At 37.2% G+C, this 26,411-nt stretch overlaps 1 protein-coding gene and 1 long non-coding RNA gene across 2 annotated transcripts in view; one reads left to right on the top strand and one right to left on the bottom strand.

Annotated features, from left to right (window-relative positions):
* Positions 1–26,411, bottom strand: part of CTNND2 (catenin delta 2) — a 1,648,910-nt gene that overhangs the window by 1,331,054 nt on the left and 291,445 nt on the right. The gene's annotated exons all lie outside the window — the stretch shown is intronic.
* On the top strand, positions 22,851–23,525 carry LOC128660581 (uncharacterized). The gene is made up of 3 exons (XR_008402553.1): positions 22,851–23,187; positions 23,287–23,352; positions 23,434–23,525. It is a non-coding gene; the product is annotated as an uncharacterized LOC128660581 (long non-coding RNA).

A 26,411-nucleotide genomic window follows, 5' to 3' on the forward strand; every position in this document is an offset into this window, starting at 1 on the left:
AAAATAAAGCAGGAATAGAGGATAATAAAAAACTTGGACAAAACCATCAAAGTAGGGGGTCATTTTTTAGGGACTTCCCCCAGGGATTAAACAGAGAGATGAGACTGACCCAGGAACACTATCTAGGGACACAAAGAAAACCGAAAAGGGGGTTAGACGATATAGAGGAACAAGAGGGGGCAAACAACTTAGAAAAAAGAAACAGAAACAGTTGGAATTGAAAGAAGGAATGAAAATGATTTTTAATCTATCGAGTAGAACTTTTTCCACTGATTAGCTAAAGTTGTTGGTCAAGGGTATAAACTTTGCCCCAATTTCCCAGCCAAAACAGTTTGAATTCTATATAAATGTACAAAGATATGTCCGAAAAATAACACTACAGAGATATCATGAAAAAACAAAGGTACGACAGACTAAGAATTTTAATTTGGATTCAAATGATAAAGAAACCCTGGAAATTTTACAAGATTTAGAAATAAAAAATGGAGTAATCTTGAGTAATCTCACTATGAGTGGAGAAAGCACTCATAGTGAGAAAAGAGACCTGCTAGAATTATCCATTCATGACGAGGAATTAATAGATACCTAACACTGTCCCCTAAAACGAAAGTCAATATTCTATCCCCAAAATACTCAAAGTGAATACATCAAAATGTTTAACAAACTAGTATGTGAAGATATAGACAGAATGTTCACTAGTAGTAAAGAAATTAAATTTAAAGATAACCTCACAAATCAAAAGCGAAAAGCTCTAAAAGAACTAATAGAGGATATGGAGGTAGTCGACAGAGCAGCGGATAAGGGAGGGGGTATAGTGGTTCAGAATAAGCAAGATTACCTAGAGGAAGCATTTAGTCTGTTGAGTGATTCTAAAACTTATCTCCCTCTGACTTTTAATCCAACAAGAGGGAGATAAAAGGATCACCCATCCCCCAGGAAGGCCTATAGTCTCGGGAATAGGTTCATTAAGTGATAACTTATCAAAATATATCAAGTAATACTTACAGCCCCTGGTCAAGAATACCAAAGCCTATTTGAGAGATACATTAAATGTCATACAGAAGTTTGAGGGTTTTTCATGGCAAAAAGATTATACATGGATTACCTGTGATGTATCTGCGCTCTATACGAGCATCCCTCATGATAAGGGAATGTCCAGATTTAAACAGGAATGCCTAAAAAGTGATCTTCCACTGACACAGGTACAATTTTTAATGGATGCAATTCATTTTATTTTGACACATAATTATTTTTTATTTAAAGGTCATTTTTATAAACAAGTTCAGGGGCGGCAATGGAGTCAATCTTTGTCCCGTCCTACGCCAACCTCTACATGTCATGCCACGCCGCTCTAACTGTTGCTAGGGGCGCGGCGTCTCCTTCCTTGCTCGTTGTCAGGGGCAGTGTTGGCTCTGGATGCATGTGGTGTTGACGTCATCGCCGCACGCTCCGGATGCCGGGCGGACCTCAGTGGCGAGAATCTGCGCCTATTTAAACCTTTGAAGAACAATCTGTCCCTGCCCATGTATAGGTGTTACTTTGTGTGCTCCTGGGTGTGACAGATCGTTCTTTCTTGTGCCTCATATTGTTACTGAAACTGCCTGTCTGATTACTCTACCTGCCTTAACCCTTAAACTGCTTAAATCTTTGAAGAATGATCTGTCCCTGCCCATGTATAGGTGTTACTTTGTGTGCTCCTGGGTGTGACAGATCGTTCTTTCTTGTGGCTCATATCGTTACTGAACCTGCCTGCCTGACTACTCTACCTGCCTTAACCCTTAAACTGCTGGATTAATTGGTGTTACTGAACCTTCCTGACTACCTGCCTTAACCCTTGAACTGCTGGATTAATTGCTGTTGCTGAACCTGCCTGTCTGACTACTCTACTTGCCTTAACCCTTACTCTGCTGGACTGTTCTAAACCCTGCCTGCCTGACCATTCTAGTGGTGTGCCCTTGGATTGCTTTACTGTGGCCAAACCCTGCCTGACTGACCATTCTAGTGGTGTGCCCTTGGATTGCTTTACTGTGACCAAACCCTGCCTGACTGACTATTCTAGTGGTGTGCCCTTGGATTGCTTTACTGTTGCCAAACCCTGCCTGCCTGACCATTCTAGTGGATCATCCTTGGACTGCTCTGCTGTTGCTGCTGGGGACTGTCCTGACTGTAGTGAGTGCCGCCTTCCTCATCTCATTAACTTTCTCTGCTCTGGCATATTCCCTATCATTCTGGCTCGATGCCGGGATAACAAGAGTACTGGCCGAGTTTGGTCTGATAGAGGAATACCCCACGAGCGTTACACTACATGTCACATTTCGAGGAAAATCTTATTTTGTCCAATAATCCATTTGCCAAACAGATAAAATATCATCGCTATATCGATGATATAGCAATGATTTGGTCCTTACTTATCAATTAAAGACATAGAAGGTTTGCTGTCCCACTTAAATAGAAATGATTACAATTTGAAGTTTACCTTGAATGTCTCTAGTGAACACATTGACTTTTTAGATTTAACTCTATTCACAGACACAAGTAAAAATAAAGTAATAGTAAGAAATTTTAGGAAACACACCGATAGAAACGGCCTTCTTAATGCACGGAGTGGCCATTTAAAACAATGGAAAGGCAATATACCTCTCGGCCAATTCTAATGCATAAGGAGAAAGCTGTACATTATATATAGACTAGTCCTAAAGCCAGTGTACACGGGCCATTTTTTGCAGTACAGCGGTCCCACCCTTGCTCTCACTCTATCCCCCCTCTCTTTTGCTCTCTCTTTCTCCCCTCTCCTTTGCTCTCTCTTTCTCCCCTCTCTTTTACTCTCTCTCTCCCCCTCTCTTTTAATCTCTCTCTCCCTCTCTTTTGCTCTCTCTCTCCCCCCTCTCTTTTGCTCTCTCTCTCCCCCCCTCTCTTTTGCTCTCTCTCTCTCCCCCTCTCTTTTGCTCTCTCTCTCACCCCCTCTCTTTTGCGCTCTCTCTTCCCCTCTCTTTGCGCTCTCTCTCCCCCTCTCTTTCGCTCTCTCTCTCCCCCTCTCTTTTGCACTCTCTCTCCCCCTCTCTTTTGCGCTCTCTCTCCCCCCTCTCTTTTGTGCACTCTCGCCCTCTCTTTTGTGCACTCTCGCCCTCTCTTTTGTGCACTCTCACCCTCTCTTTTGTGCACTCTCCCCCTCTCTTTTGTGCACTCTCCCCCTCTCTTTTGTGCACTCTCCCCTCTCTTTTGTGCACTCTCCCCCTCTATTTGCTGTCTCTCTCCCCCCTCTCTTTTACTGTCTCTCTCCCCCCTCTCTTTTGCTGTCTCTCTCCCCCCTCTCTTTTGCTGTCTCTCTCCCCCTCTCTTTTGCTGTCTCTCTCCCCCTCTCTTTTGCTGTCTCTCTCCCCCCTCTCTTTTGTTCTCTCTCCCCCCTCTCTTTTGCTGTCTCTCTCCCCCCTCTCTTTTGCTGTCTCTCTCCCCCCTCTCTTTTGCTGTCTCTCTCCCCTCTCTTTTGCTGTCTCTCTCCCCCTCTCTTTTGCTGTCTCTCTCCCTCCTCTCTTTTGCGGTCTCTATCCCCCCTTTCTATTGCTGTCTCTCTCCCCCCTCTCTCTTGCTGTCTCTCTCCCCTCTCTCTGTTGCTGTCTCTCTCCCCCTCTCTTTTGCTGTCTCTCTCCCTCCTCTCTTTTGCTGTCTCTCTCCCCCTCTCTTTTGCTGTCGCTCTCCCCCTCTCTTTTGCTATCTCTCTCCCCCCTCTCTTTTGCTGTCTCTCTCCCCCTCTCTCTTTTGCTGTCTCTCTCCCCCTCTCTCTTTTGCTGTCTCTCTCTCCCTCTCTCTATCCCCCCTCTTCTGCTCTCTCTATCCCCCCTCTTTAGAGCTCTCTGTCCCTTAACAGAACACCGCCCAGTATCTGGCCCCGCCCGCGTCACAACCAGCCACACCCACGACACACCCCGTCCAGCCACACCTACATTGCACCATCTGGTCACTCCCACTCCGCACCCACCCCCGGCCATGCCCACTCCACCACATGACGCCAGGCTGAGGTTAGTTGGAAGGCCAGGTGTGTTTGTTCTCGCGTGCAGTCTCTACTGCGCATGACAGCTTCGGACAAACACACTTGGCCTTTTATTATATAGGATTATGAACGGGAGGCAGCAATTCTCACTACAAACTTTGAAGATAAAGGCTACAAAAAAACATTTATTAGACCAAACTAAAACAAAAGTAGACCAAATGGATAGGAAAGAACTAATATTAAAACCTACCAGAAAAAGTGCATCTATTTTAGAGAAACAACCCCCTAAATGTATCACTAAATATAATAATAAACATCAAAAAATATCTAATATACTAAATAAACACTGGCAGGTTCTCAAACTAGATCCGGTCCTTAAAGGGACAGTAAACCTAAAAAATAATGTTATATAATTCTGCACATAATGCAGAATTATATAACATTATTTTACTGCTATAGTTATAAAACCCTTTTTTCCCTTTTAATATTTAAAAAACATGCCGCTTTTACAGACCTGCTCTCTGCTCTTGGCTGAGCGGGTCTGTTTTTTTTAGTCAGCGCATCGGGCCAGCTGTATAGTCACAGCCCGGCCCGACCGCGCCATAAGACTAAGTGCAGCTCGCTCCTGCTCTGTCTGACAGCAGGAGCGAGCTTCACTTAATGTTATTTCGCGGTCGGGCCGGGCTGTGACTATACAGCTGGCCCGATGCGCTGACTAAAAAAAACAGACCCGCTCAGCAGAGAGCGGGTCTGTGAAAGCGGTATGTTTTTTAAATATTAAAAGGGAAAAAAGGGTTTTATAACTATAGCAGTAAAATAATGTTATATTCATATAGCAGATATGAATGAATGTTTAGAAAATCATTTTTAATTTCAAATGTTTTGAAAAACATTTTCCCATCCCTATAAACAAACTGAACATAACCTGATATGCGTAAGGACAAGGTGGATTTTAAAATAGCATGTTTGCAGCCCTTAAAGGGACAGGAAACCACAACATTTTCTGTCATTATTCGGATAGATCATACAATTTAAAACAACTTTCCAATTTACTTCTTTTATCAAATTTTCTTTATTCTCTTGTTATCCATTGCTGAAGGAACAGCATTGCACTACTAGCAATTAGCTGAACACATATAGTTAGCCAAATTACAAGAGATGAATATGTGCAGGCACCAAAATGCAGCTAGCTCCCATTAGGATATGTGTGTATTCTTTTTCAACAAGGGATACCAAGAGAACAAAGCACATCTAAAAATAGAAGTAAAATTAAAAGTGTCCTATAATAATTTGCTGTTTGAATCATGCAAGTTTAATTTTGACTTTACTTTCCGTTTAAAGTGAATGTAAAGTTAAATGAGAAAATACCCGATTTTTAAAAATACTCTTAAAAACAGGGGCACTTTCATTCATTTAACTTTTAAGCGGGTTTTTTTAAAGCAGACCGGCAATCCTCCATCCGCAGTTCATGCTGTACTTAGCACAGCAATGACAAATCCGACTTCCTCCAATCATTACGTGCACCCCAAGGGGTTCAGCTCGTGAGACCACACAATCATTGGAGTAAGCCGGATTCGTCATCGATATGCTAAGTACAGCATGAGAAGCGGACGGAGGATCGTCGGTCTGCTGTCATAAAGAAAATGGTAAGTATTTTTTTTTTTTTTTTAAACGCTTAAATGTAACGTTTAATGAATGAAAGTGCCCCTGTTTTTATGAGTATTTTTAAAAACCAGGTACTTTCACATTAAACTTTACATTCACTTTAAAGTGAATGTAAATTTTGATGCTAAAGTGCACCGTTTTAAAAAATTCGATTAAAAACAGTGGCACTTTAATTCATCAAAATTTACATTTCACTCCTTTTGTGAAAAAAAAAAAAACTTACCTTTTAATCTTGACAGCAGCTCCAGCTTTCTCCACCCGTTGCAAAGCCTCTTCCTGGGTTTAAAATGAGGAATCCGGCTTCCTCCAATCACGGCATTGAATCAGACACTGATTCCCCCGGAGGGAAGCCGTGATTGGAGGATGACCTATCGATCATTTCTGACATCAGAAATGGTTTGCGACGACTGGAGGAAGCTGGAGCTGCTATCAAGTTTAAAAGGTAAGTTTTTTTTCACAACAGGAGTGAAATGTAAATTTTGATGAATTAAAGTGCTCCTGTTCTTAATCAAACTTTTAAAAACCGGGCACTTTAGCATCAAAATTTACATTCACTTTAAGGATTAGCATTGGGTATTACTTCTTTTCTAGAATAACTGATGCAATGTATTGTAGCAAAGGCTTAAATTGATGCAAAATAGCTACATTATTTTACTGTGCTTCTATTTATGAAGTGTGTAAAGTTGTTCATTGCCTTTATAATGGCCTAATGTAACACTTACGTGGGTACATCTAATTTTCCTGTCATGTTGTAATAAAACACAACTTAAAAACCAGCAATTTATGCCAAGTAACAAATGAACAAAAGATGAACAAATAAAGAACAAAACTAGCAGCAGGTGACCCATATGCAAATACTAATACTGCATTATTTAAAATGAAAGGGAATAATAAAGGAAACTAAAACATTAAGAGATAATTGCTGAATTATATGAACATAGTATAGTGAGCTGCACTAGTAATACTCTTGATCAGTCGTTTCTATCCTGTTCTTTTGGTTTGTACCACACTTGGTATTTTTTATATAATGTTAAAACTTATTTATTTGATGTTTTTGACTGTTTTATTAAAGTAATGGTAAATCCTAGTATTTTTTAAATGCTACGATTTACCAGTGCAACAAATAAAGTATAAAATACTTCATGCTGAAAGTTTCTTTATTTGTCTGCAGCATATGCAACGCTAAGCACCTCAGTCTACCCACGGCAGAACGTTTTTTTCAGTGAGGTGATCTTAGCCAATAGCGTGCTAGCTATTCGGTATCATGCCAACTGGGCCGCACGGCTATTGGCTAAGAGGTGGAAACATCAACTCACTGAAAAAATAACGTTCTGCTGCAGGAGGCCTGAGGTGCTCAGTGCGGCATCCGCTACAGGCAAATTTCATACTTCATGACTAAAAATCCCCTTTATATGTTGCACTAGTAAATCCTAGCATGTGTATTATAATGGTAAAAATGTAACTGCAAAAACGTTAAAATATTTAGTAGCAAGATATAGACTGCTCACTGGGTGCAATTTTAAATTATTTGAATATTAGGAGATTAAGTTAAATTTTTATTTGTAATTTAGGATTAAACTGAAGTCTTTTTAAAACAACTTTAAAATTACTAAACTTGACACACATGAATGCCTGGGGGGATATTTATCAAAGGTATGGTGGACCTGATCCGACAGTGCGGGTCAGGTCCGCTAGACCTCGCTGAATGCGGAGAGCAATACGCTCTCTGTATTCAGCATTGTACCAGCAGCTCTTGTGAGCTGCTGGTGCAACGCCGCCCCCTGCAGATTTGCGGCCAATTGGCCGCCAGCAGGGAGGTGTCAATCAACCCGATCATGCTCGATCGGGTTGATTTTCAGTGATGTCTGTCCTCCTGCTCAGAGCAGGCGGACAGGGTTATGGAGCAGCGGTCTTTAGACCGCTGCTTCATAACTGCTGTTTCTGGCAAGCCTGAGGGCAGCTAAATAATCCCAGAGCAAGCCCCACATAAATGTGTGGGGGTGATCACACAGCAGGACCGCTGACAGGCTTTCATTTAGTGTATTGTAGGAAGTGTTACTGCCCATTGCTAGAGGATCTCACTATCCCTCTAACCAGACTGTGCTCCAGCTCCTCCCACCAGCAGCAGCAGTGTTTACTGAATGCTTCTGTTCTCTGTCCAGGGGAAACTTTCCACTTGCAAAAATAGTGCAGGAACTCGGTTCCTATGCGTTCCCGCTGGACTTGACCCTTAACTATAGGTTATATAATTAAATAGTTAATTAAGATGCTGGTCATAACAAATATTGATTATTTTCCCCAGTATGTACTAACAAATATTTTTTTCAGAAATTTGGTAAATTAAAAAATTGTATATCATGCTTTTATGAGTCTACATGAGTCTGCTTTTATTGCAGCAAACCATTAATTGGAGTTTACTTTGTGTGTGCAAGGAATTTTGAGAACTTTTAGATCAGGAGGTTTTGTTATCCCCTTTACACACATAGCGTAAAGAGCGCTGATCCATATGGCTAGCGGAGGTCATCACGGAAAGAAAACCTATACTTGCTATAGACATGGTAGGGGACTTAGAGGTTTTGATCCTATAGAATATATATATGTGTATATACATTTAACAGCATTTTTTAGTTTCATATTAGAACTTTTAAGAGAGCCTAATTAAAGATCCAATAAGTACCTTACATATATTAGAATAATAATTATTCTTTAATCTAACTTCAGATTGTTATTTCAGTGCTATAAGGCTTATTTTTTAATATAGGTGAACCTTTTTTATTAGTATGTCCTTTAATTATAGATACATTTTGATGAAAAAAGGATATGTAGAGGGGGTTAAGCAAATTAAAATAAAAAGCAGCATAGTAACTGAAATATGTCCGAGAAAAAAATGCATTGCTTAGTAACAAGGGGGTGGGGGACTCTGTGTTCATCAGTGGGGCAATTAAGAGTCTTTTGAAGTTAATAATATTATATATATATATATATATATATATATATATATATATATATATATATATATATATATATATATATATATATAAATAAAATAGATAGTATTTATCAGCATTTGGGAACAGTATTGCACTAGACCTGCCTACAAAATATTTTTTTTTAAAGTATTTTAAACTGTCATTTTCACAACAGCATTTGCATTGTCCTGCAATTAGGGAACATAATATTTCAAAGGCATCTTCAAAATGGTTATTGTTTCTGTGCTATAGACAATTAGGACAGATCAAAACGAGTTACTGCTCTTATCAAGCAATATCTGTGTAGCATTTTTTAGGGTTATGTTTATGAAGTCTGTGGTATGAATTTTAGCCACTATAGGGTTTTTTTTTCCCACTATGTATCGTTAAAATGTATAGTGAATTTTGATTTAAATACCAAAAAACACAGTCACATTGCATAATCATCAAAAGGACGAGTCTGATGATCTAAAGCTCTCTAGGCTGATGAGATTCTGTAAGAATTACTCGCCAGTGCTTCTATTTCCCAGGTGGAATTCTCGCTAAAGGACGCATACTGCATTTTGGTATGGAAAGGAGATTTATACACATTACAAAAGTGCACAATAAATATCGTAATTTATAAAATCATACACAAGGAATAATTTAACCATTCACACAAATATACACAGAAAAAAAAAAGTTCCCCAAAAATTGTATTATATCAAAAACATAAAATTTGTACAACAAAGAGATCAATGCAAATAAAATTACAGAAGTAAATTAGAAAGTTGTTTAACCCCTTAATGACCGCAGCACTTTTCCATTTTCTGTCCGTTTGGGACCAAGGCTATTTTTACATTTTTGCTGTGTTTGTGTTTAGCTGTAATTTTCCTCTTACTCATTTACTGTACCCACACATATTATATACCGTTTTTCTTGCCATTAAATGGACTTTCTAAAGATACCATTATTTTCATCATATCTTCTAATTTACTCTAATTGTTTTTATAAAATATGAGGAAAAAATGGAAAAAAAATCAGTTTTTCTAACTTTGACCCCCAAAATCTGTTACACATCTACAACCACCAAAAAACACCCATGCTAAATAGTTTCTAAATTTTGTTCTGAGTTTAGAAATACCCAATGTTTACATGTTCTTTGCTTTTTTTGCAAGTTATAGGTCCATAAATACAAGTAGCACTTTGCTATTTCCAAACCACTTTTATTTCAAAATTAGCGCTAGTTATATTGGAACACTGATATCTTTCAGGAATCCCTGAATATCCATTGACATGTATATATTTTTTTTTAGAAGACATCCCAAAGTATTGATCTAGGCCCATTTTGGTATATTTCATGCCATCATTTTACTGCCAAATGCGATCAAATAAAAAAAATTGTTCACTTTTTCACAAATTTGTTTCACAAACTTTAGGTTTCTCACTGAAATCATGTACAAACAGCTTGTGCAATTATAGCATAAATGGTTGTAAATTCTTCTCTGGGATCCCCTTTGTTCATAAATAGCAGACATATATGGCTTTGGTGTTGCTTTTTGGTAATTAGAAGGCTGCTAAATGCCACTGCGCACGACACGTGTTTTATGCCCAGCAGTGAAGGGGTTAATTAGGGAGCATGTAGGGAGCTTATATGGTTAATTTTAGCTTTAGTGTAGTGTAGTAGACAACCCCAAGTACTGATCTAGCCCCATTTTGGTATATTTCATGCCACCATTTCACCGCCATATGCGATCAAATTTAAAAAAAAGTTAAATTTTTCACAATTTTAGGTTTCTCACTGAAATTATTTACAAACAGCTTGTGCAATTATGGCACAAATGGTTTTAAATGCTTCTCTGGGATCCCCTTTGTTCAGAAATAGCAGACATATATGACTTCGGCGTTGCTTTTTGGTAATTAGAAGGCTACTAAATGCTGCTGCACATCACACGTGTATTATGGCTAGCAGTGAAGGGGTTAATTAAGTAGTTTGTAGGGAGCTTGCAGGGTAAATTTTAGCTTTAGTCTAGAGATCAGCCTCCCACCTGACACATCCCACCCCCTGATCCCTCCCAAACAGCTCCCTTCCCTCCCCCACCCCACAATTGTCCCCGCCATCTTAAGTACTGGCAGAGAGTCTGCCAGTACTAAAATAAAAGGAATCTTTGCATTTCAATTGTTTTTGTTTAGCATATTTACATATGCTGCTGTGTAGGGTCTCCCCTTAGCCCCCAACCTCCCTGATGCCACCCCTCAAACAGCTCTCTAACCTCCCCCTCTACCTTCTTGGGAGCCATATTTGGTACTGGCAGCTGTCTGCCAGTACCCAGTTTATCATATATTAGATTTTTTTTAATTTTTTTTAAAAAAAAATTTCTGTAGTGTAGCTTCCCCCCACCAACACCACCCCCCCACACACCTCCTCCCAGATCACTTTTTTTTTATTTCAATGGGCATTCCCTCCCCCCTTTATCCCACTTACGATACTTTCATTTTCTGCAGTGTAGCAGTTCCCACCCGCTCCCTCCCCGTGCACGTGCCCGCCCTCTCCCCGTGCATCACACGTCTCCCACCTGACACATCACACCCCCTGATCCCTCCCAAACAGCTCCCTTCCCTCCCCCACCCCACAGTTGTCCCCGCCATCTTAAGTACTGGCAGAAAGTCTGCCAGTACTAAAATAAAAGTTTTTTTTAATTATTTTTGTTTTTTTTCAGCATATTTACATATGCTGCTTTGTAGAATCCCCCCTTAGCCCCCACCCTCCCTGATCCCCCCCAAAACAGCTCTCTAACCCTCCCCCCCGCATTATTGGGGGCCATCTTGGGTACTGGCAGCTGTCTGCCAGTACCCAGTTTCAAGAAAAAAACGTTTTTTTAAAAAAAATAAAAAACATTCTGTAGTGTAGCTTCCCCCCCCCACAGACAAACCCCAACACCTTAATTGAATTATAAAAAAAACTTTTATTCCCGTTTTTTTAGTATTTTTTGTTTAACTTTTTTCTGTAGTGTAGCGGTTCCCACCCGCTCCCTCCCCGTGCACGCGCCCGCCCCCGCCCTCCCGTGAACGCGCACGCGCGTCAGTGCGTGCCCCCGGTCATCCACGCCCACGATCCCCTGCACGTCACCAAGGCCATCGATGGCCACCACCCGCCTCCCACACCGGCTCCCACCCACCAACGCGGTAAGCCAACGATCTCCGGTGCAGAGAGGGCCACAGAGTGGCTCTCTCTGCACCGGATGGCTTAAAAAACATAATTTATGTAAGAACTTACCTGATAAATTCATTTCTTTCATATTAGCAAGAGTCCATGAGCTAGTGACGTATGGGATATACATTCCTACCAGGAGGAGCAAAGTTTCCCAAACAACAAAATGCCTATAAATACACCCCTCACCACACCCACATTTCAGTTTAACGAATAGCCAAGAAGTGGGGTGATAAAAAAGTGCGAAAGCATATAAAATAAGGAATTGGAATAATTGTGCTTTATACAAAAATCATAACCACCACAAAAAAAGGGCGGGCCTCATGGACTCTTGCTAATATGAAAGAAATGAATTTATCAGGTAAGTTCTTACATAAATTATGTTTTCTTTCATGTAATTAGCAAGAGTCCATGAGCTAGTGACGTATGGGATAATGACTACCCAAGATGTGGATCTTTCGACACAAGAGTCACTAGAGAGGGAGGGATAAAATAAAGACAGCCAATTCCTGCTGAAAATAATCCACACCCAAAAATAAAGTTTAACGAAAAACATAAGCAGAAGATTCAAACTGAAACCGCTGCCTGAAGTACTTTTCTACCAAAAACTGCTTCAGAAGAAGAAAATACATCAAAATGGTAGAATTTAGTAAAAGTATGCAAAGAGGACCAAGTTGCTGCTTTGCAAATCTGGTCAACCGAAGCTTCATTCCTAAACGCCCAGGAAGTAGAAACTGACCTAGTAGAATGAGCTGTAATTCTTTGAGGCGGAGTTTTACCCGACTCAACATAGGCAAGATGAATTAAAGATTTCAACCAAGATGCCAAAGAAATGGCAGAAGCTTCTGGCCTTTTCTAGAACCGGAAAAGATAACAAATAAACTAGAAGTCTTACGGAAAGATTTCGTAGCTTCAACATAATATTTCAAAGCTCTAACAACATCCAAAGAATGCAACGATTTCTCCTTAGAATTCTTAGGATTAGGACATAATGAAGGAACCACAATTTCTCTACTAATGTTGTTGGAATTCACAACTTTAGGTAAAAATTCAAAAGAAGTTCGCAACACCGCCTTATCCTGATGAAAAATCAGAAAAGGAGACTCACAAGAAAGAGCAGATAATTCAGAAACTCTTCTGGCAGAAGAGATGGCCAAAAGGAACAAAACTTTCCAAGAAAGTAATTTAATTTCCAATGAATGCATAGGTTCAAACGGAGGAGCTTGAAGAGCTCCCAGAACCAAATTCAAACTCCAAGGAGGAGAAATTGACTTAATAACAGGTTTTATACGAACCAAAGCTTGTACAAAACAATGAATATCAGGAAGAATAGCAATCTTTCTGTGAAAAAGAACAGAAAGAGCAGAGATTTGTCCTTTCAAAGAACTTGCGGACAAACCCTTATCTAAACCATCCTGAAGAAACTGTAAAATTCTCGGTATTCTAAAAGAATGCCAAGAAAAATGATGAGAAAGACACCAAGAAATATAAGTCTTCCAGACTCTATAATATATCTCTCGAGATACAGATTTACAAGCCTGTAACATAGTATTAATCACAGAGTCAGAGAAACCTCTTTGACCAAGAATCAAGCGTTCAATCTCCATACCTTTAAATTTAAGGATTTCAGATCCTGATGGAAAAAAGGACCTTGTGACAGAAGGTCTGGTCTTAACGGAAGAGTCCACGGTTGGCAAGAGGCCATCCGGACAAGATCCGCATACCAAAACCTGTGAGGCCATGCCGGAGCTACAAGCAGAACAAACGAGCATTCCTTCAGAATCTTGGAGATTACTCTTGGAAGAAGAACTAGAGGTGGAAAGATATAGGCAGGATGATACTTCCAAGGAAGTGATAATGCATCCACTGCCTCCGCCTGAGGATCCCGGGATCTGGACAGATACCTGGGAAGTTTCTTGTTTAGATGGGACGCCATCAGATCTATTTCTGGAAGTTCCCACATTTGAACAATCTGAAGAAATACCTCTGGGTGAAGAGACCATTCGCCCGGATGCAACGTTTGGCGACTGAGATAATCCGCTTCCCAATTGTCTATACCTGGGATATGAACCGCAGAGATTAGACAGGAGCTGGATTCCGCCCAAACCAAAATTCGAGATACTTCTTTCATAGCCAGAGGACTGTGAGTCCCTCCTTGATGATTGATGTATGCCACAGTTGTGACATTGTCTGTTTGAAAACAAATGAACGATTCTCTCTTCAGAAGAGGCCAAAACTGAAGAGCTCTGAAAATTGCACGGAGTTCCAAAATATTGATCGGTAATCTCACCTCCTGAGATTCCCAAACTCCTTGTGCCGTCAGAGATCCCCACACAGCTCCCCAACCTGTGAGACTTGCATCTGTTGAAATTACAGTCCAGGTCGGAAGCACAAAAGAAGCCCCCTGAATTAAACGATGGTGATCTGTCCACCATGTTAGAGAGTGTCGAACAATCGGTTTTAAAGATATTAATTGAGATATCTTCGTGTAATCCTTGCACCATTGCTTCAGCATACAGAGCTGAAGAGGTCGCATGTGAAAACGAGCAAAGGGGATCGCGTCCGATGCAGCAGTCATAAGACCTAGAATTTCCATGCATAAGGCTACCGAAGGGAATGATTGTGACTGAAGGTTTCGACAAGCTGCAATCAATTTTAGACGTCTCTTGTCTGTTAAAGACAGAGTCATGGACACTGAATCCATCTGGAAACCCAGAAAGGTTACCCTTGTCTGAGGAATCAAAGAACTCTTTGGTAAATTGATCCTCCAACCATGATCTTGAAGAAACAACACAAGTCGATTCGTATGAGATTCTGCTAAATGTAAAGACTGAGCAAGTACCAAGATATCGTCCAAATAAGGAAATACCACAATACCCTGTTCTCTGATTACAGACAGAAGGGCACCGAGAACCTTTGTAAAAATTCTTGGAGCTGTAGCTAGGCCAAACGGAAGAGCCACAAACTGGTAATGCTTGTCCAGAAAAGAGAATCTCAGGAACTGATAATGATCTGGATGAATCGGAATATGCAGATATTCATCCTGTAAATCTATTGTGGACATATAATTCCCTTGCTGAACAAAAGGCAAGATAGTCCTTACAGTTACCATCTTGAACGTTGGTATTCTTACATAACGATTCAATATTTTTAGATCCAGAACTGGTCTGAAGGAATTCTCCTTCTTTGGTACAATGAAGAGATTTGAATAAAACCCCATCCCCTGTTCCGGAACTGGAACTGGCATAATTACTCCAGTCAACTCTAGATCTGAAACACATTTCAGAAATGCTTGAGCTTTTACTGGATTTACTGGGACACGGGAAAGAAAAAATCTCTTTGCAGGAGGTCTCATCTTGAAACCAATTCTGTACCCTTCTGAAACAATGCTCTGAATCCAAAGATTGTGAACAGAATTGATCCAAATTTCCTTGAAAAAACGTAACCTGCCCCCTACCAGCTGAGCTGGAATGAGGGCCGCACCTTCATGTGGACTTAGAAGCAGGCTTTGCCTTTCTAGCTGGCTTGGATTTATTCCAGACTGGAGATGGTTTCCAAACTGAAACTGCTCCTGAGGATGAAGGATCAGGCTTTTGTTCTTTGTTGAAACGAAAGGAACGAAAACGATTATTAGCCCTGCTTTTACCTTTAGATTTTTTATCCTGTGGTAAAAAAGTTCCTTTCCCACCAGTAACAGTTGAAATAATGGAATCCAACTGAGAACCAAATAATTTGTTACCCTGGAAAGAAATAGAAAGTAAAGTTGATTTAGAAGCCATATCAGCATTCCAAGTTTTAAGCCATAAAGCTCTTCTAGCTAAAATAGCTAGAGACATAAACCTGACATCAACTCTGATAATATCAAAAATGGCATCACAGATAAAATTATTAGCATGCTGTAGAAGAATAATAATATCATGAGAATCATGATGTGTTACTTGTTGCGCTAAAGTTTCCAACCAGAAAGTTGAAGCTGCAGCAACATCAGCCAAAGATATAGCAGGTCTAAGAAGATTACCTGAACACAGATAAGCTTTTCTTAGAAAGGATTCAATTTTCCTATCTAAAGGATCCTTAAACGAAGTACCATCTGACGTAGGAATAGTAGTACGTTTAGCAAGGGTAGAAATAGCCCCATCAACTTTAGGGATTTTGTCCCAAAATTCTAATCTGTCAGACTGCACAGGATATAATCGCTTAAAACGTTTAGAAGGAGTAAATGAATTACCCAATTTATCCCATTCTTTGGAAATTACTGCAGAAATAGCATTAGGAACAGGAAAAACTTCTGGAATAACCACAGGAGCTTTAAATACCTTATCCAAACGTTTAGAATTAGTATCAAGAGGACCAGAATCCTCTATTTCTAAAGCAATTAGTACTTCTTTAAGTAAAGAATGAATAAATTCCATTTTAAATAAATATGAAGATTTATCAGCATCAACCTCTGAGACAGAATCCTCTGAACCAGAAGAGTCATCAGAATCAGAATGATGATGTTCATTTAAAAATTCATCTGTAGGGAGAGAAGTTTTAAAAGATTTTTTACGTTTACTAGAAGGAGAAATAACAGACATAGCCTTCTTTATGGATTCAGAAACAAAATCTCTTATATTATCAGGAACATTCTGCACCTTAGATGTTGAAGGAACTGCAACAGGCAATGGTACTTTACTAAAGGAAATATTATCTGCTTTAACAAGTTTGTCATGACAATCAATACAAACAACAGCTGGAGGAATAGCTACCAAAAGTTTACAGCAGATACACTTAGCTTTGGTAGATCCAGCACTAGACAGCGATTTTCCTGTAGTATCTTCTGACTCAGATGCAACGTGAGACATCTTGCAATATGTAAGAGAAAAAACAACATATATATAAAGCAAAATTGATCAAATTCCTTAAATGACAGTTTCAGGAATGGGAAAAAATGCCAAAGAACAAGCTTCTAGCAACCAGAAGCAATGAAAAATGAGACTTAAATAATGTGGAGACAAAAGCGACGCCCATATTTTTCGCGCCAATAAGACGCCCACATTATTTGGCGCCTAAATGCTTTTTGGCGCCAAAATGACGCCACATCCGGAACGCCGACATTTTTTGCGCAAAATAACGTCAAAAAATGACGCAACTTCCGGCGACACGTATGACGCCGGAAACGGAAACGAATTTTTTGCGCCAAAAAAGTCCGCGCCAAGAATGACGCAATAAAATGAAGCATTTTCAGCCCCCGCGAGCCTAACAGCCCACAGGGAAGAGTCAAATTTTTGAAGGTAAGAAAAAATGATTAAATCAAATGCATTATCCCAAATATGAAACTGACTGTCTGAAAATAAGGAAAGTTGAACATTCTGAGTCAAGGCAAATAAATGTTTGAATACATATATTTAGAACTTTATAAACAAAGTGCCCAACCATAGCTTAGAGTGTCACAGAAAATAAGATTTACTTACCCCAGGACACTCATCTACATGTTTGTAGAAAGCCAAACCAGTACTGAAACGAGAATCAGCAGAGGTAATGGTATATATAAGAGTATATCGTCGATCTGAAAAGGGAGGTAAGAGATGAATCTCTACGACCGATAACAGAGAACCTATGAAATAGACCCCGTAGAAGGAGATCACTGCATTCAAATAGGCAATGCTCTCTTCACATCCCTCTGACATTCACTGCACGCTGAGAGGAAAACCGGGCTCCAACTTGCTGCGGAGCGCATATCAACGTAGAATCTAGCACAAACTTACTTCACCACCTCCATAGGAGGCAAAGTTTGTAAAACTGAATTGTGGGTGTGGTAAGGGGTGTATTTATAGGCATTTTGAGGTTTGGGAAACTTTGCCCCTCCTGGTAGGAATGTATATCCCATACGTCACTAGCTCATGGACTCTTGCTAATTACATGAAAGAAAGGTTATTGCAGAATGCCTCAATATCGAAGCATCACTGCAATAACCGGAAAGCAGCTGGAAGCGAGCAGGATCGCTTCCAGCTGCTTTCCAGACCGAGGACGTGCAGGGTACGTCCTTGGTCGTTAAGGGTATTTTTTTAGAGGACGTACCCTGCACGTCCTCGGTCGTTAAGGGGTTAAAATTGAATGTTCTTACAGAACCATGAAAATTTAATTTTGACTTTACTGTCCCTTTAAGTTGCAGTGTCCAAGATCAAGCTTCCTGGTGGTTTTAAATGACCATCTTGGTGAGGGCAAATCCTTGTCTTACTACTAGTCCTCCTTTATCTTGCAATGATTTATAGCCCTATTTAGCATATAAGGTGTTAAGTGAAGGTCATACCGTCATAAAAAGAGACACTGAAGCCAAAATTAAACTTTCCTGGTTCAGATTGTGCATGCAATTTAAAGAGACTTTCAAATGTACTTCTATTATCAAGTTTTGCAAAGTCTTTATGTACACACGTTCTGGAGGGACAGCTCCTACTGAGCATGTGCTCAAGTTCACACTGTATGGGCTCCATTTATCATTGCAATTCTCCTACATTTACGCCTATAAATACGCCGGCGTAAATTCTCTCCTATGTATTAAAACAAAATACGACTAAAAAAACTGATTTTCGACCGAAAAATCCGACCACTCTATTCTATCTCGCCAAGGCGCACATGTGCGCCGATTGAAGCTTAAAACAGCGCTTTTTCGGTCGTATTTTCATCAAATCGACTAACAGATCGCCAAATTTCATATTTATCACTATTTTGCGCCATGGGAGAACCTAATATTCTCCTACAATTACGCCCTCCAAAGTTCTCCATATCCACTGAGGAGAACATTTCATTTACTTCATTTTTTGTGAGAGAGAAGATGGAATATTTTCTGCTGTTGGCTGCTATTTCTTTGGCAAGGGGCCGTGAAAATTGTCTTGATGATGGTAATATGCCCATACGGAGACGCCAAAGAGTGCCTAGAGTTTTTTTACCCCGGTGTGGACTACAGGCATTGTCTGATAAGGAGATAAAGCAAAGATTTCGTATAAATAGGGAGAGTATTATAAATCTTTACTCTCTGATCCAAAATGACATAGACCCTAGGACAAGAAGAACAAGGGCAATACCTGGACTTTTAAAATTATTAGCAGTTTTGCATTTCTTGTCAACTGGTTCATTTCAGGCAGTCTCTAGTGCTGTGGTGGGCATTAGCCAGCCTTCATTTTGCAGGCATCTAAGAATTGTTTTAAAAGCAGTTTTGAAACATCTGAAGAAGTTTATTTTTGTACCCAGGAATGTGTAAGAATGGCACACAGTTAAGGCATCTTTTTATCAAGTAGCTGGTATGCCTAATGTTCTTGGTGCAATTGATTGCACACACATAGCTTTAAGACCACCAGCTTTAAGGGAGGAGCAATACAGGAATAGAAAAAGCTTCCATTCACTGAATGTTCAGGCTGTTTGTGATGCCAACCTCAAAATTTGGGCTGTGCGTTCAGGATTTCCAGGTTCCTGCCACGATTACCATATCCTCAAACAATCAGCATTATTTACATCGTTTGAACGTGGAGACATGCCCCATGGTTGGCTATTGGGTGAGTTTAACTTCATATTTGTTGTTGTTATTGTTTTTATGTTTAATTTTGGTTTTCAACTTTGAAGGACATAGATTTTTAGTTAGATGTATATACACTTTAGACCTTTTTTTTGTGAAAATTAATTTTATGATCTTTTCATTTATGTTATTATTTATTTCATTAATTTCTGTATTTCTAAAAGTGCATATAGATTGTTATTCCAATGTAATAATTCTTTTAATTTTTTTATTTGTAGGTGATAGTGGTTATCCGTGTAGGCCTTGGCTTCTGACACCAGTACCATCGCCCCATACACGTGCAGAGATCAAATTCAACGAGTCACACCGTAGTACAAGAAGTGCTATCGAGAGAACCTTCGGTGTGTTGAAGATGAGATTTCGTGTGTTGGACAGGTCAGGGGGAGACTTGCAATACTCACCAGAGAAGTGCAATGACATTATTTTAGTATGCTGCATGTTACATAATATTGCAATATCTCAAGTTAACGATGATGATTTGTGTCTTGAGGATCAACCAGATGACATCTATGTCCCCCAACAAATATTAAACAGGCACACTACTAGGGCCGGTGTTCAAAATCGTATGGAAATTATTGAGAGATACTTTTCATGTAAGTAATTTTTTTTTTTTGGGGTGTGGGTGGGGCAAAGAATTAGTATTATATTTCTGGATTGCTAATTATCTTTTACCATTGTATTACAGAAACCACGGATAACACAGGAGTTTTTTGAAAATTGGACAATAACAATCATCACTACTGTTATATAATCAGACAGATGAAAAAAAAAGTTGTGTTTATTTGTTATTAAAAAAATTTTGTTTTTCTTCTTTTAATAAAAATTTTTTGAACGAACAAACAAACAGCCTTAATTCTTTTTTGTATTTTAAATAACATTTTTATTGTAATAACAAAAACTTGAATACTGAAACATGTAAAATTTTTTCTAAAATAACTTAAACTGTAACCAAATTCTAGTGTTTAACTTTTCAACATGAAAAAAAATTGGAACATTAAAGTGCAAAAACAAGAAATATTAATAATTAATTATTGAGTCGGAAATCTTCGATTCAAAATTTCTAATTTCTTTTTGGAATAATCCCTCTTAAATACGGAATCAGCTTTTAAAATTGCATTTCTTTCTTCTTGTAATCTGATCAGTTCTTTAAAAAATGCACTTTGCTCATTCCTGAACCCCAATGCCATGTCTGTGAGGTTTTGGATATCATTTACCCTGCCTGTGACATCTTCTGGGTTTATCAATTGTTCTGGTCTTTCATCTTCTTCAGAGTCATTGACCATGATATTCTGAGGAGTTTCTAGATTTGGTGGTGTTGGTCCCTCTGATGTTTGTCCCTCAACCTGAGTCTCATCCTCATCTTCTGGACATACCGAATCCTCAACCAGAGGTTCCAAATTGATTTCAACCTGATCTTCTGTATGACATGGAAAATATGTATTATTAATAGGTTAAATTCTTAAAAAAAAAAAAATTAACATGACAATTAAATTAGAAGACAACCTACCCTCGAATAATAATATAGAATTGTCCTGCATCGATTGTAGTAAAGCACGAACACCTACAACAACATAAAAATAATATTAGAATATCAACTGCATCGATTTATACAATCAAAATATACATTAGACCACAAGTTATCATCAGTGCTCATCTGGTTTTAATCATTATTAAAATATATAACAACTATTGTTTGTTTTTTACAAATAACTTACTCTCCCCTTCTTCTCTTTGTACTGTGGATGTGGAGGGTTCTTGGTCTTGTGAGGTGAATTCATTTTCCAAAGGTTGATCCTCTTGTGCATCAATCTCCTCTTCCTGACGTCCCTCATCTTCTTGCTCTAAATAATATAAATATACTTGTATTAAATTTCAATAATTATAGATAAAAACACAATTTCAAATATTTAGATCGATTTCGATAGACAATAGATAGTTATAACACTGACTAGATTAATTTTAATATAGTTCATGTCTCCATTTTCTCCATAATCCTTATCTGACAAATAAAAATGTAAACTAATCACAATTTTAATATCCAATAGCAGAAATCTACAAAATTAAAGAGATAGTGAGCATATCTACATATACTTTCCATAAAGGAATATCTATTGAATCAAAATAATTACATAATAGATTTCAATAATAAAGATATATAGTTTTTCATTCTCTTTTTTTAAATCATGAACAACAAAATTTTGGTGTCGTTTACATTTAACTTACCTCTAAAATCCATAGTGTCTGCTGGGACATCCAGGCCAACCACAACGGCATCACCCATCCGTGCATAAAGCATCTGTTCAAAGTCCGTTAATTCGGCCCTATATCCAGGGCCTCCACCGGTTCCTTTGGCAGATTGCTTTTCCCTGCAAACCTTTTTCTTTATGTTTTTTCTAATATCAGTTACTCTCTTCCGACAAGCCCGCACATCCTTAGGAAAACTTCCTTCAGCTGAAACAGATCTACTGATTTGTGTCCAAATTGTTCTCTTTCTCTGTGGGTTTACAGTTCTTGCTTGGTACCCAATGATTTCATCGTAGTGTTCGATCACAGCTTCGACCAAAATACAATTCTGCCGATGAGTGAACATGATACTTCTCCCGCTTTTGGTCTTTCCAGCTTGGGAAGATGCCATTGTAAAAATGTGATACAATAGAGCGCAAAAAATAACTAAAGTGTTGATACAAACTGAATAAAGTTTTCTTTTATAACGGTTTCCAAAAAAGTATCTAAATGTAGTTGATGAAAATGGGCGTATACTGTCTGATGTTCTGGAAAGATATGTCGCAGTTTATTTTTAATATGGAATACCTGGATTTCCATTTTTGTTTTTAATAACAATTTTACATGTAAATAAAGATAATTTTGTTATGAATAACAATATTAAATTTAAATATCATTAAATTGTTATATGTATCTTTAATTTTATTTCACCTTATCAACGGATACATGTAACATTTGTTAATGTTGCCCAAAAAATAGTGCTGTTGTGGCGCAGTTCTATACAATGTTTCATTGTTATTAAAATGGATAAAAAAAAACATCAAGTTGTATACTAAAATACGATTCTTGATAATATTTTACAAAATATGTATCCAAATTGAGTGCTATTTGTAAAAATAGGTATTAGCTTACAAAATTGCGCATTTAAAAAAAAAAAATTAGTCCCGTCAGTGAGTAGAGATTGAATAATATTTAGAAAATGCCACGATCCAAGAAGTTCTCTATTGGAGAATTATTGATTATTTCTTACACTATGGATAAATATTTTCCAAAAAAAAGGAAAGGGATTTTCACTTTGGACCAGGACACAAGAAACCGAATTCTCTGTGAAATGGTGCGAAGAGTAAGGAGAGTCTCTGGGCAAAAACAAACGAGGAAACAATGTCTGAAAAGATATAACGACTTGTACCGGAGGCAATCTAAAATGCGCACTTTGATAAAGAGTTATCTTAAAAAATGTAAGCAATATAGATATAAATATAGTTTAATTATATAATCTTAAGTATTAAAAATGTATAGTTTTTAATTGGAATATTTTCAATAAGATAAACAAGTTAAACAATAATAGGATTAAAAGATTACCATTGCCTGCAGATAAGTGTGAATGAATCAAGTTTTTATAGGATTTTCAGACAAATTTTTTGTGTGTTTGGATTTTTAAGAATATATTTTCACAAATTTTTTATTTTATATTTTTTAATAGTCAAAAGAAGAAGAGCTCCAAGGTACCTTCTTCCCATTGATACCAATTCTAGTTCTGAAGGGGAATCAGACCCATTGCCCACAGTTTTTATGGATGAAGATAGGACTCAAGACACAGGTATAAAAAATGTAACTGTAATGTCGAGAAAAAAAAAAATTCAAAGACAGGTATTAAAGTAAATTTATCTTTTAACTATTTTTTTTTATAATGCTATAGATAATAGCACTCCAAATAATAATGCAATGGATGAGCAAGGAGAAGAAGATATCGATAACATTGAAGGTAATCTAAAAAAAAATTCTTTGAGATTTCTTTAACATATATATTTTATAAATATAAATTTATTTGTAATAATAATTTTAGGACATGTAGAGCCTACAGAGTCAGAAGAACATTTGGAACAAGATGAAGAACATTTGGAACAAGAGGACGAGGAGGGCCATGAAGAAGATGAGGTTCATCAAGGAACATCAGGTGATTTTTTATTTTTTTTATGTTGATATATCCATTATAAAAACATTATATTTATATATATATATATATATATATATATATATATATATATATATATATAAAACAATTGATATGTATGCATATATATATATATATATATATATATATATACACATATATATATATATCAATTTTATTAATGTGTATATATTTTTTTTAAAAACAAAAATATATATATATATATATATATATATATATATATATATATAAAAACACAAACACATATTTTTTTATATATATCAATATATATATATATGTATATATATATATATAGATAGATCAATATATATATATATATATAGATAGATAGATAGATAGATAGATATATGTATATAGATCAAAAAAGACAGATGTAAATATATAAATAAAATTAATTGAAAGATAACATAGAGAGAAAAATATTGTGTAATATTTTAAAATTACATTATCAATACATTGTAATCAAAATTTTGTTTTTTGAAGAAACTCAACAAAATTTAATAAACTTAGAGGTACACGATGAAGACTCTCAGTCACCTCAATATTATAACTGGGGTAAGTGTTATAGCATTTATGAATAAATATATGTTATTGCTGTTGGTAATTCCATTGACAGATATTTTTTTTACTCTCATGTCTATAAATGCTATTCAAAATAATCAAAATATATATATATTTTTTATTTTTTAGTTCCGGATGATGAAAAAATTGTAATAGGCAAAAAAGAGCTCCTTGAAGTCCTGCTTAAAGCTGAAACTGGACTGATAAGCAGTTACTCAGCAGTCAGGAAAATGAGGCTGAAATATGAAAACATGTAACTTTTTCATTTATGTGTTATTAAAAAATTTATGAATGTGCTGGCAACATTTTTTTTTATTTTATTTTATATACAGAATAAATGCATATATTATTTAACAAATATAAACAATTGTCATTATTGTGTAATATATATTGAAACATCTTATCAATGAATTGAAACATCTTATCAATGAAAGTGTAAGATTAGGTCAATGTAAGACGTTAATTTGAAAAGAATAATAGTAGTGAAATGTCTAGAGGGGTTGTGTAAAGTAGGTAGAGAAAAACAAATTAGTTGGTAAAGATAAAAGACGTGTTGAAAATCAAAAGGAATAATAGTTAAAGGTCTGCATGGGGTGTCTAAAATAGCTAAACAAAAGACAAAAAAACAAGACTTTGTAAGACATGTGCTAAAATAACGTAGAATAATAGTAAGGTCTGTATGGGGTGTCTAAAGTAGATAAACCAAAAAATAAGGACTTTGTAATATGTGAAACGTGTTAAAATAACGTGGAATAATAGTATGAGCTCCATTTATCATGATAAATGGAGGCCTAAAAGGTCTGTATGGGGTGTGTAATGTAGAGAAACCAAAACACATGACTTTGTAATAAGTAAGACATGTGTTAAAAATAACGTTGAATAGTAGAAAAAGGTCTGCATGCGGTGTGTTAAGTAGATAAACCAAAAAAAATGACTTTGTAATATGTAAGCCATCTGTTAAAAATAACGTGGAATAGTAGTAAAAGGTTGTGGTTTGTAAAAAAAACACAAAAAGAATAATAATATAGAAATTTGTTCAATTCATATTACAAATATAAATGTTTATATAACCTTAAATTACAACAAATAAAAAGAATGCCTATAATAAAAAAGGAAAATACCAAAAATATGCGCTTTTTTACGATGATGGAATGGTAAATATAGTCGAGATTTATCATTAACACGCCGCATCTCGACTTTGGAAAAAAGCGGTATAATACGACCAGTTTTTTGATAAATATTGGCGCACAAGTGCGCCTCACAGAGGGCGAGCTGCGGAGAACTTCTTGGAGAACTGAAAGTCGGATTTCTCCAAACAATGATAAATGGAGCCCTATATGTATACTAGTCTGTGATTGGCTAATGGCTGTCATATGATACAGGGGGCTGGAAAATGGGGCCACAAATAAATTTGTCAGAAAAAAATCTATTGCTTGTTTGCTGTTCAGAGTAAGTGCTATTGCATAATATTTTTATTATGCACTTGTCAATTATGGAATTCGACTTTAAACCTACATATTGAACCTTCCACTATCACAGCGTTTCTAAAATCCAGTCCTCAAGTACCTCTAACAGGCCAGATTTTCATGATAGCTGAACAAGTGCACAGGTGAAATAATGAGCTGATCAGTAACCATGGTAACTAACCTGCTCTCGCCCATCAGCTGATTATTTCACCTGTGTTAATAAAACAAGCACTAAGTAGTGGTAAATGATTAAAGGGATAGGTAAGTCAAAAATAAACTTGCATGATTCAGATGGAGCATTTCATTTTAAGACACTTTGAAATTCCCTTTTATTTTAAAATGTGCTTCGTTTTCCTTGTTGAAAAAGAATATGCACATATCCTATTCCAGTGGGGGTTAGCTGCTGATTGGTGCCTGCACAATTTTTTTTCTTGTCATTGGCTAACTAGATACAGCTGTATCTGTCATTGCAATCAATGCTGTTCCTTCAGCAAAGGATAACAAGAGAATGAATCAAATTAGATAATAGAAGTTAGTTGGAAAGCTGTTTAAAAATGTATGTTCTATGCAAATCATGAAATAAAATGTTGTGTTTTCCAGTCTCTTTAATAGAAATAATTGCAATATGTATTATTTGTCTGTTTTAATTGATTTTACTTTTTTTTTTTTACTTTATTTGTGCAGTATCCATTACTTCATGTCACAGCCCTACAAGGAGGCAGTGGATTCTACAGGAAGCATGTCTAGCATGATGTTAATAACTTTCAGCGTTTGTTTAGTAGACATGTGCATGGCGAAAAAATTCGGTTCGGCTCGGATCGA

Source organism: Bombina bombina, chromosome 5 (assembly GCF_027579735.1).
Source record: "Bombina bombina isolate aBomBom1 chromosome 5, aBomBom1.pri, whole genome shotgun sequence".
Taxonomy (NCBI): domain Eukaryota; kingdom Metazoa; phylum Chordata; class Amphibia; order Anura; family Bombinatoridae; genus Bombina; species Bombina bombina.